The following is an 11803-nucleotide window of genomic DNA, read 5'->3' as shown; positions in this document are numbered from 1 at the left end:
ACTCTTTGGTTCTATTCGGTAAAGTCACGTAGGTAAAAAATAAAACAACAAAAATCACGTTTCGGCCACAAAACAAGCGGCCTTCATCAGGTATGGCAGAAACGTCGTGATTTTTGTTGTTTTATATTTTTCCTACATGACTTTACCGAATAGAACCAAAGAGTATGGATCCTTGCAGTCACGAAAGCTTTAAATCTAGAACATTCACAGGGCTATACCAAAATAAACTGAAACTGAATAAAACTGAACTGATGACGACCGTTTGTGTTATGGTCGAAACGTCGTGAGAATTTTTATAGTTTTATATATATTTTATTGTTTTATTGTTTCCCTTCAACGTGACTTTACCGAAAGAGCTAAGAATATGAACTGAACCTACTATTGAAGGCACCGCTTTGTCTGATGCCCAATTCGTGTTCGCCCCCTGGCGGACTGAATGTGAAACCACTGGCAGGCAGTCGGTGCGCCCTCTCACACCTAAGTGGAAATTCCACACTCGCGCGGCAGGGACGAGTGTTTCAAAAAGGACAAACGCCGTTGACCTCTCACCAAGTCGTTGTTTTTTGTATCGACGCCGCGCCAAGGCGATGGCTGCCCGCGACGATTGAACCGTCCACGTGACGATCGCGACGCAGTCCCCGTGTCAGTCGCTGATGGATCAATTCGGGTGCGCATCGGCCTGGTGATGTTCTGATGCGGTTGTCGATGAAACAGGTGTCTTCCGAGGAACGCCAAAGCCAGGAGGGTTGCCGTGTTTTGGGGTTTTTGAACGAGTTTTTTTTTTATTCTGGACGTCCGCGCTAATAATGGTTGATGTTTTTTTTTTCCTGCATGCCGGTCGTCCAGCCCGCGTGAAGCCTGGAAGAGTTTCGATTTAAAGCTTTCGTGACTGCAAGGATTCATCTTCTTTGGTTCTTTTGGTAAAGTCACCACGTAGAATGAGAATCAAATAATAAAATAAAACAATAAAATAACACAACGTTCATTGAAGCTCTGTCGTCCTGACAGGTATGTTCCTTTCACCTGAAGAAGGCCACTTGTGTTGTGACCCGAAACGTCGTGAGAATTTTATCGTGTTATTTTATAAATTTATTACTTTATTCTCATTCTACGTGGTGACTTTACCGAAAGAACCAAAGAAGGTGAAGCCTGGAAGAGTTTGTTGTTTGTCTGGGCGACCGTCCGCGTGGCGAGCACAGGGCTGTTTGTTTCACCCGCCCTCCTGCAGCCTCTTGACAGGGCAATGTGGACGCCCTGAATGCGCGTGGAGTTATTCACGTCCCCGGGATCTAGTGTGCCTGCGCCGGTGGCCTTTAACTGCCCAAAATAAATCGAGCTCATCTCCTTTGGTTCTTTCGGTAAAGTCACCAACACGTAGAATGAGAATAAAATAATAAAATAACACAATAAAATTCTCACGACGTTTTGGCCACAACGCAAGCGGCCGTCTTCAGGTGAAAGGTACAGAACTGTCGGGACGACAGAGCTTCAATGTACCTTTCACCTGAAGACGGCCGCTTGCGCTGTGGCCAAAACGTCGTGAGAATTTTATTATTTTATTATTCTATTCTCATTCTACGTGGTGACTTTACCGAAATAACCAAAGAAGATGAATCCTTGCAGTCACGAAAGCTTCAAATCGAAAAATCGAGCTCAGTTAATTGCATCGTCGCACCGCAAATCGACGGCGTGCTGTAATGTCTCCATCGTTACAATTCGCCGTGCGCCTGCGACTGTAATGATTTGCTATTATGGACCCGTATCCCTTGGGTGGGTGAATTAATCGCATCCTTTCAAATACTCTCCCTTGGTTGAATTCTGTTATGGAATGTTGGCCGATGGTTGGTTGAGGATAGTGATGGAATGACAGCCAAGGAATGGAATGCGGCCAATAGGATGCCCATCGAGACGACGGGATGATATCAGCTGATGAGTATCACCTGCAGGTACTGGGTGGATTAATACTTTTCGGGATCTTGGGAGATGGTGAGAGCTTTTTGGGAACCTCGTCCAGCAGTGGATTGACCATGGATTCTGATGGTGATGGCACTGGACCACTCAGCAACTGTCGGTACAAAGGCACAATCAATGTTGAAGGCCTCTTTTTACCTGTGTTTCACAAAGCCAAGATAATATAACACATCTGTTCCATTTTTCGATTTAAAGCTTTCGTGACTGCAGGGATTCATCACTACGTTTAGCGTCTTTGACCGATAGACAGTGACACACGTATTCTTGTTTCTTTCGGTAAAGTTACGTAGATAGAAAATAACAATAACAGATAATACAATTACATTAAATAAAGACCACTTGTGTTGCGATCAAAACGTGGGTTTTTTTGCTTTATTTACAATTTATTTTTTATTTATTTTCATTATGTTATTTTTATTAAATTTTCTATCTACGTGACTTTACCGAAAGAACCAAGAATATTAATTCCTGCAGTCACGAAAGTTTTAAGTCAAAACATTCACACACGTTGACAAAGCCTCACCTTGTGTTGTTGTGGGCAGGTTGCTTCTGATAACAAGAGCAGTATAGCAGCTCAAGCGGGCTTGGCCTGGTGAAAAAAATAAAAACTGAGTGAATATTTACAATAAAACAAAGTGGCGAGCCGGGTGAAGACAAATTAAACTTAAGCGAGATAATTAAAGTAAACGCAATCAGGCGAGGGCAGGAGGCAAGGACGAGCGTGGCTAGGCCCCGCGTTGTAAAGTTCCAACCTGGATATCGATTCCCATGCTCGCTGCTACTCAACTGGCATCCCTACGAGAGAGCGAGGCTCTACCTTGGTAAACAACAACAACCACCACGACTACCATGAGAATTTCTCACCTCGGATTTCAGTGCAAGCGTGGATTGGCAGCCTCCTGTTACCTCGCGACGTCACGCGGGTAAGCAGGTAACATGACGTCACTTCCGGGGTAAGAGACACGCCCCTCCCGTAAAGAGCGGCTCTGTAACTGAATAAATTATGTTTAATGTTAACTGGCCATATGTCGAGGGATGGGGCGTGGCTGCTGAACCCGACGGCTTCAACGGATACATTATGTTAATGAACCGCAGTCACTGGGCGTAGCTTTGCCCAAATAAGGATTGCCACTGGATTGATATCGGCAGTGACCCAAGCGGAGGTGACGTCACGCTCAAGAGCGCTGTGGACGGGGTTGGGGGAGCGTGAATACCTTGGTGACATGACGTCACTAGCGAGTTACACCTCCCGCTGGCACTTCATGCCGTTGAGGTCATGCTGAGTGGTGACGTCACAGAGCGGGGATGGAGTTTAAGTTGATTTAGATTCATTTTCCATTGCCCCCTCCCTTGGGTGCATGAACTCAGCAACAACAACGTGGACATTATTGTGTATACACTGTGTGTGTGTACGTACACAACACAAGCGGCTTTGTGTTATGGCCAAAACGTCGTGAGAATTTTATTGTGTTATTTTATTTTATCAATTTATTATTTTATTCTCATTCTACATGGTGACTTTACCGAAAGAACCAAAGAAGATGAATCCTTGCAGTCACGAAAGCTTTAAATCGAAATTTATTATTTTTATTTGTTATTTGTATTAACTTTTTCATTTTTAAATCTTTTATTGTTTATTTTTTGTTTTATATCTACGTGACTTTACCGAAAGAACCAGGAATATGGTAGCGCATTCTCTATTTATTGCTGAGGTTCAAGGTTCAAATCCGCCAGGCATATCTGGCTACCCCAGTAACATTCACCACAATATGCGCTGTCTGCTTAACAGCGGGTGTCAAACAAAACACTGTGTCACTCACAACGCACATTGCATGTCGGTGTCACAGTCAAAATTGTGGCAATTCCAGTAACACTATCCAGAAACTCCACAAAGGAGATGACGCGTCAATGATCGCCCCCTACCGACAGACTCATGTCCACGTGCAGGCCGGTGCAGGGCCACCTTGTGCCACACAGGGGCAGCTGCCACTAGGGGGCGCCCTTCGATTGTTTGAGATGAGGTTCGATACGAAACACCGAGTTGCTGAGGCAATTAGGCAAGCGACTTATAAGTGCAAATATGTTGTTTATAACGTAGTGAATGCTTGGGATCTTGTCTCTCGCTCCTGCTCACAGATTTACCCAGCCCACAGCTCCACAGATACCAGCCGCTCCTCCTGGGCAGGTTCGGTTACGTAAGGTGCGAAATAAGTTCCAGATACACAGAGACTCACACAGAGACCCATAGATTATCACGGTTGGCTACGTACGGTGCGAAATAAATTACAAATAAACACTCCTTTGAGCAAGTTTGAGTCACGGGCCGTGCAAGTTGACCGGGCGCGTGTTGCTACTGACAGTCGTTGAATACGGTTGGATAGACGCTGATAGAGAGACACACACAGACAGGACAGGCGGACAGACACAGACAAGAGGAACACAGAGACGACAGAGAGACAGGCAGAGAGAAACACAGAGGCAAACAGATGACACAGACGGACAGAGACAGAAAGATGTTGAATCGAACACACTGAACTCGCTCCATTGAAAGAGATTCCTCGATCTTCGCAATCCCCGGAAGTCGTTCTTATTTTTTATTTATTTAATTGCGTGTGATGTGTACGTGCAAGCAATGTGGGATATCGATGTACACAGATATGAACAAGATCAGCAGACAAGACGTCTTTAATTTAATCGGTCTCTCCACTAAACAAAGGAATGTTGAACACGAAATATAAATCCCACGGCCTTCGTGCGAGTCCATAATTACTGCAGCATTTATTCAGTGCAAGCCAACTGTGGACCGGTTTTGGTGGACACTGTGTGTGTACACTATGTGTGTGTATACACAATGTGTGTGTGTACACTATGTGTGTGTGTACACTGTGTGTGTATACACTGTGTGTGTACACTGTGTGTGCAAGCCAACTGTGGACCGGTTTTGGTGGACAATGTCTCAACAGCAGTGGGGCTTGGTTCAACCCATGGTTGTGAACATCCAGACGTGAATCAGCAAGGAGCATTTCTAGTCCAAGTTCGACAAAATCTATGTCAACACGTAAGACAAAATTATAATTCGTGTTGCAGAGAATGTATCTCCTCTGCGTGTAACTTTAAGGTGGTATGTCTTGTAACTGATGAATGATCCGAGTGTGCTTCCTATTTCAAAGCCAATGAGTTGCTCCAGATGCTTCCTGAAACACAAAAGTACCCTTTGACCTGTATCACAAGAACAACGGGACTCACCTGAGTTATCTGTACAGGTTACTTCCAAAAACACACGCACTTTGTCCTAACATCACTTATTCAATGTTTGACCCTTATAAAAAAAAGTGATGCATGTACACACAAAATCAGACAAGTGTTCATTCTAAATTTCGATTTAAAGCTTTCGTGACTGCAAGGATTCATCTTAAGTCATGTAGAATGAGAACAAAATAAAAAAATAATAAAATAACACAATAAAGCTATTTCTATGACCAGTCTATTTCTATGACCAGTCACAAGCTAATCACTCAGCTATTTCAATGCTAAATTCTCCTGTTTTATATGTAAACCCCTTTGTCAAGGTGCCTCACCTCTCTAAACCAGCTTAAAAGACGCTACGAATCTTAACAGCGTTCATTGAAGCTCTGTCGTCCCGACGGATTTGTTCCTTTCACCTGAAGGCCACTTGTGTTGTGGCCGAAACGTCGTGAGAATTTAATCGTGTTATTTTATTAATTTATTATTTTATTCTCATTCTACGTGACTTTACCGAAAGAACCAAAGAAGATGTTCATTCTAAATTATTGACTGGAATTTTAACAAAATTTAATTACTGCAGTGAAATCTACTGCATCAGATAACATCTGATTAAAAAGCTATTTTAAAAAATATGCACCGTCTGCTTAACAGTGGATGTAAAACATACTATTGTGTCATTCAAAACGAGTAGGCCCTTGCATGCTGGCGAATTCTAAACATTAGTGACAAATTACAAAACTGAGATGAAACATCAATCATCGCCCTCTACTGACAGCCTCTTGTTCACATACTCTTTGGTTCTTTCAGTAAAGTCACGTAGGTAGAAAAAATAATAGATCACGACGTTTCGATCGTAACACAAGCGGTCGTCCTCAGGCGGAAAAAATAAATGCATGCCGGTGCAGGGCCACGACCTTGTGCCACACAGGGGCAGCTGCTACTTGGGGATGCTCTTCGAGTGTTTCAGACGAGATACAAAACTCCGAGTTGCCGAGGCGATTAAGCAAGCACCGTGTAAATGCAATTATTATAACATAGTGAATGCTTGGGGGCTTCTTGGCTCTCACTCCTGGTCAGAGATCTCCACAATCCACGGGTCCACAAAGACTGGCCGCTCGCTCTTACTCTGCAGGTTGAACCTAGGAATTGAGTGTTCAACTTCACATTCTTTTCATTAAAGGCCTGTGACCGTCTCAAGCTTACACATCCACCGGGTCTCCATTTGACTTTGTATTGTCTAGGAGCAAGTCCACTCACACCTCCACTTCCATGAATTGCTGGGAGTTGCCTCGCTCTGCCTCAGTCAGAATTCACCTCTGGCTTCACATTGCCTCCATCAATGTGAAGGTCCGATTTTGGAGTTGAATCTTCATCTTCACATTTCACCATCACCTCTTCCCTCTTCACCATCACCTCTTCATATTTCACCATCACCTCTTCATATTTCACCTTGATACCTTTAAAAGTGTCCAAGCTGGGATTTTCTTCCGGTTCGTGTTTCATGAGGGATGGGCTTATTGCGGCACTTTGACTTTCACAAGCTGATTTCAGACTCCACTCCTTGCAGATCTTCTGATGCTTCTGTGTTCTCTGGTGTACTTGAAGATTTTATGAATGTGCAAACGCCTTCCTGCAGAGTAGACCTCAAGGGTTTCTCTCCCGTGTGTGTTCTCTGGTGGACTTTAAGATGTGGTGACTGTGAAAACGCCTTCCCGCACAGAGTGCACTTGAAGGGTTTCTCTCCCGTGTGTGTTCTCTCGTGTGCTTGAAGATGTGATGACTGTGCAAACATCATCCCGCACAAAAAGCACCTGAAGGGTTTCTCTCCCGTGTGTGTTCTCTTGTGTTTTTTAAGAACAGATGACTGTGAAAATGCCTTCCCACACACAGTGCACCTGAAGGGTTTCTCTCCCGTGTGTGTACTCTGGTGTCTTTGCAGACTTAATGAATGTGCAAACGCCTTCCCACACACAGTGCACCTGAAGGGTTTCTCTCCCGTGTGTGTTCTCTGGTGTCTTTGCAGACTTAATGAATGTGCAAACGCCTTCCCACACACACTGCACTTGAAGGGTTTCTCTCCCGTGTGTTTTCTGGTGCTCTTTAAGATGTGGGGACTGTGCAAATGCCATCCCACACACACTGCACTTGAAGGGTTTCTCTCCCGTGTGTGTTCTCTGGTGCTTTTTAACAACAGATGACTGTGAAAATGCCTTCCCACACACACTGCACTTGAAGGGTTTCTCTCCCGTGTGTGTTCTCCGGTGTCTTTGCAGATTTGATGACTGTGAAAATGCCTTCCCACACACAGTGCACTTGAAGGGTTTCTCTCCTGTGTGAGTTCTCTGGTGCTGTGTCAAATTTCCAGTCCGATCCGTGCTGTATGCACGCTGGTCGCATTGTTGACTTGTAGTACCGAGCTGCGCTGAGTGCATTTGCTCCATCAGATCAATTCTGCGGAGGAAGCATCAGAGGAAGCGTCAGCTGCAGACAGAAAAAAATAATATCCACACCATCTACACGTCAGTATCGAGGCACAGAGGAATGCATATATAGTCACATGTGACTTACACGTCTATATTAATATATTTATGATGTAGTAAAAACGTTTCCCAAATTCATCACAGGGCTGTTATGGCACACAATGAGAGGGCATATGGTTATAAACATGCCTGGAAGCCCTCGTATCTTCAAAATGAATGTTAATCCAAAACTCCGAGTACACAATTTCAGCTGTCTGGCTACAAAAGGAATATTTATGAAAGCTAAATTCAGCTGACATAGCAAAGAGTGTTGAAAACAATACTATTTGTGTTATGCAGAAATGCATAAATGAAAATTTTCACCTACGTGACTTTACCCAATAGAACCAAAGAGTATGGATCCTAGCAGTCACGAAAGCTTTAAATCTAGAATTGATAACCTCTATGGGGAGGGCTTTCACCTATCTGTTAGAGCTTTTAACAGACAACGGGACAAGAAGTCACAGCTCATCGAGACGCTGACCTTCCTCAAAAGATGCCGCGATCACAAGGTAATACCCATCGCTTTCACACTCACTTCTGCTGCTGTATCTTCTCCGAATTCTAAACAGATTCTGCTTAAGGCTAGCCTATCTTTAATCTCAGAGAGGATAAGGCTACTCCGATTTGAACTCGATACTTTAGACAGGACTCTCCTACAAGCTCATTTAATGTTAACACAAAAAATGTCACCTTCTGATTGGAATCACGTAGACAACATGACTGCTTCTTCTGCTGAGTCACTGTCAGTCAAATGTAAAGCTAACCTGATTTCTAAATTCAACCACCTATCAAAGAAGAACCCAGTTCCACATATAACAAAACTAGATGTTAACAAAATCGTCATTAATCAGAGTAGCACCCCGATTTCGGACAATCTGAAAACAGTACTGGCTAGGGGACTAAATTTTGATGTCACCCCAAAACACATACCAATAGATGATATCATCTCTCACGTCGATGTAGCCCTCAAAGGCGTAGGACACATCCAAGCAGACATTGCGAGAGCTGAAATAGCCACTATTCTTAAGAATGCTAAGAAACCCATTAGTAACATCAGCAAAAATGAACGCTCTGAACTCGCGAATTTAAAAAACAGAAGTGATATAGTCATCCTCTCAGCCGATAAAGACGCTACTGTTATTATGGATAAAGATTCATACAACAACAAAATCCAGAATCTGCTCAACGATGGAAGTTACTCAAAAATAAAAAAATGACCCTACTAATAGCCTAGCGATAAAAACCAACAAGGGCATCACAAGTTCGACCTCCCTAATCGACCCAACTAAACGTCCCTCCCTAAAACCTTCTGATGCAAGACCCCCTAGATTCTATGGTCTTCCCAAGATTCATAAAGAAGGCACCCCACTTCGACCCATCGTATCCACGATCAACTCCCCTACCTATAGACTAGCCCGTTTTCGGTCAGATACATTGTTGCCTTTCACTGGCAAGACCGCCTCAGCAGTACTTAACTCAGCCCAATTGGTCTCTATGGTCAAAGACGTTGTACTGTCCCCTGACGATATCCTTGTCAGCTTCGATGTGGTCTCTTTGTTCACCAAGGTCCCAGTACCTGATACCATTGAAATAATTGAAAATTTGGTCCATGGACTAGACCCCGACACACCTGCACTGGTTAGGCACTGCCTCAACAATTCCTACTTTACTTGGAATGGCTCCTTCTACAAACAAAATGAGGGTACCCCCATGGGATCCCCCTTATCACCAGTGATAGCCAATATTTTCATGGAGAAATTTGAATCAGACGCCATCCAGACTTCCACCCTCAGACCTTCCCTGTGGAAGAGATATGTGGGTGACACTTTCGTCATTTGGCCACATGGCCTCCCAGCTCTGAACCTTTTCCTACCACATAAATTCCAGACATCCCGCCATCAAATTCACCATGGAAGTGGAGAAAGATGGCAAGCTACCATTCTTAGATGTTCTGTTTGAGAGGAGACCTGATGGCTCATTGGGGCATTCTGTCTACAGGAAACCCACCCACACAGATTCCTACTTGAAACCTGATTCCCACCACCACCCAGCCCAAAAGAATTCTCATCAAAACTTTATACCATAGGGCTCATTGCATTTCGGACCAACACCACCTGACCAGTGAATTAAAACATGTACACCTGGCCCTCAAAAGGAATGGTTACTCTGACCGTACCATCCGCCAAGCTGTTTCTCCCTCCATACAGAAACAACCACTTGATATTCCGGTCAAAACCATCACACTTCCATATATAGCAGGCGTTACTAAAAAGATTTCCAAAATTCTAAACAAACACAAGATCCAGGTCCGGTTCAATACAGTACACAAAATTCGTGATCTGATCCCATTCGTGAAGGATGTCATTCCTGACTTACAGTACCCCGGGGCTTACAAATTGAGTTGTCCCTGCGGTGATTGCTATATCGGGGAGACAATGCGACATGTCTCTGACCGAATTCGCAAGCACAAATCAGATTTGAAACACGGCAAAACGAATTCTTCTGCCGTTGCTGATCACTGTTACAATGCTGTGGGGGATCACGATATAATTTTCTCCGATACCAAGGTTCTTTGCAAACCCACGGCCTTTTATCAGAGATTTGTTAATGAAGCAATTCAGATCTACAAACACAGACACAATTTCAACCGAGAAGATGGTTTCAAATTAAGCAACCATTGGAAAAATGTTCTAAATCGAACTAAACATTAAACTAATTTCAATGGTACGGTATATTTTTTCAAGTAGTGGTACCCGAAACTTTCGCAGCTCTTATAAATTCCCTTTTCACACCATCAATAGGTAAACTCCCCCTCCCCCCCTCCCCCCCGCGCCAAACGGCAAGTCCACCGGCACATACACCACCTCTTTTCTAAAATCGGCCAATCAAATGCTAATTTTTACGCAAATTTCTTTGTCAGAACACCTTGTTTGCTCACACACAGTTTAAAGGTCCGCTGTCTGAGCGTGGTTGTGTTTCGCTAAATTCTCCTGTTTGATTGGTACTAGGTGCCTCGGTGAATGTATATGCTCTGACTTTAACATAGCTATTTCTATGACCAGTTACAAGCTAATCACTCAGCTATTTCAATTCTATGCTAATTCCTTTGTCAAGGGGTACCTCTGCGGATGTGTATACTTTAACTTAGCTAGTTCAATGAGTCATTTCAATGCTAAATTATATGCTAATTCCTTTGTCAAGGCACTTTGTTTTCTTCTCACACAGCTTAAAGGTCGTGATCTAAGCGTGGCTTCTCTCACTCCAGCGCTGTCCTCCAGACAGTCTCGTCCCTTCACCTGATGAAGGCCGTTTGTGTTGTGGCCGAAACGTCGTGATTTTTTGTTATTTTATTTTCACCTACGTGACTTTACCCAATAGAACCAAAGAGTATGCATAAATTAACATTCAATCGCAACTTAGAGGTGTGAATCCAGGCTCAGATGTCCTTAAATGCTGGGATGAACAGTTCCGACTTCAGCTGTATGTGTGTGCTGTGTTCACCTCCTGTTTCCATTCTTATAAAGAGTTCCAGAGGAAAACAAAAGTAAACTACTGTTATGATATAACCTCCGTGTTCAACAGAGTTAATAGATATTCTTAGTTTTTTCGGTAAAGTCACGTCGTGAGAATTTTTTATTGTTTTATATATATTTTATTATTTTGTTGTTTCTCTTCAACGTGACTTTACCGAAAAAACTAAGAATATGAATTACTGCAGTCACGAAAGCTTTAAATCAAAATTTAGAGTTAATAGATGTTACTGCAAACACAAACTGTAGACTGTCACTGGGTAAACAGGCGGTGGCGTGTCTAGAATCACGCCTGGCCACCTTCATCTGCTTGGCATGAATGCTTCCTCACTCCACCAAGTAATTAATTGAGGATCAACGAACATAACCGAGGCTAACTGGAGTTTGCGTGTCTCTCTCCGTGGTGAGATGTTAACTACCTCACCTGGTGTACAGGAAGTCGTGGGTTCGATCCCGACCCTGATGCCTGCTGTATATTTGGAGTTTGCGCGTCTCTCCGTCTATCGTCTTTGACCGATAGACATTGATACACGT

General features: G+C 43.5%; 1 long non-coding RNA gene across 1 annotated transcript in view; it reads right to left on the bottom strand.

Annotated features, from left to right (window-relative positions):
- Window positions 1-4551: 4551 nt before the first annotated feature.
- LOC142919887 (uncharacterized) overlaps window positions 4552-11803 on the bottom strand; it is a 7950-nt gene continuing 698 nt past the window's right edge. The window contains exon 3 of the long non-coding RNA XR_012938523.1: window positions 4552-7668. This is a non-coding gene — a long non-coding RNA (uncharacterized LOC142919887). The remainder of the gene's footprint in view (window positions 7669-11803) is intronic.

The sequence above is a fragment of the Petromyzon marinus genome, unplaced genomic scaffold, assembly GCF_048934315.1.
Source record: "Petromyzon marinus isolate PM22_M1 ecotype Great Lakes invasive population unplaced genomic scaffold, UKy_Petmar_22M1.pri1.0 PM_G_Scaffold_66, whole genome shotgun sequence".
Classification (NCBI taxonomy): Eukaryota; Metazoa; Chordata; class Hyperoartia; order Petromyzontiformes; family Petromyzontidae; genus Petromyzon; species Petromyzon marinus.
The sequence above is the reverse complement of the archived record's forward strand: the minus strand, read 5'-3'. Positions and strand labels throughout refer to the sequence as shown.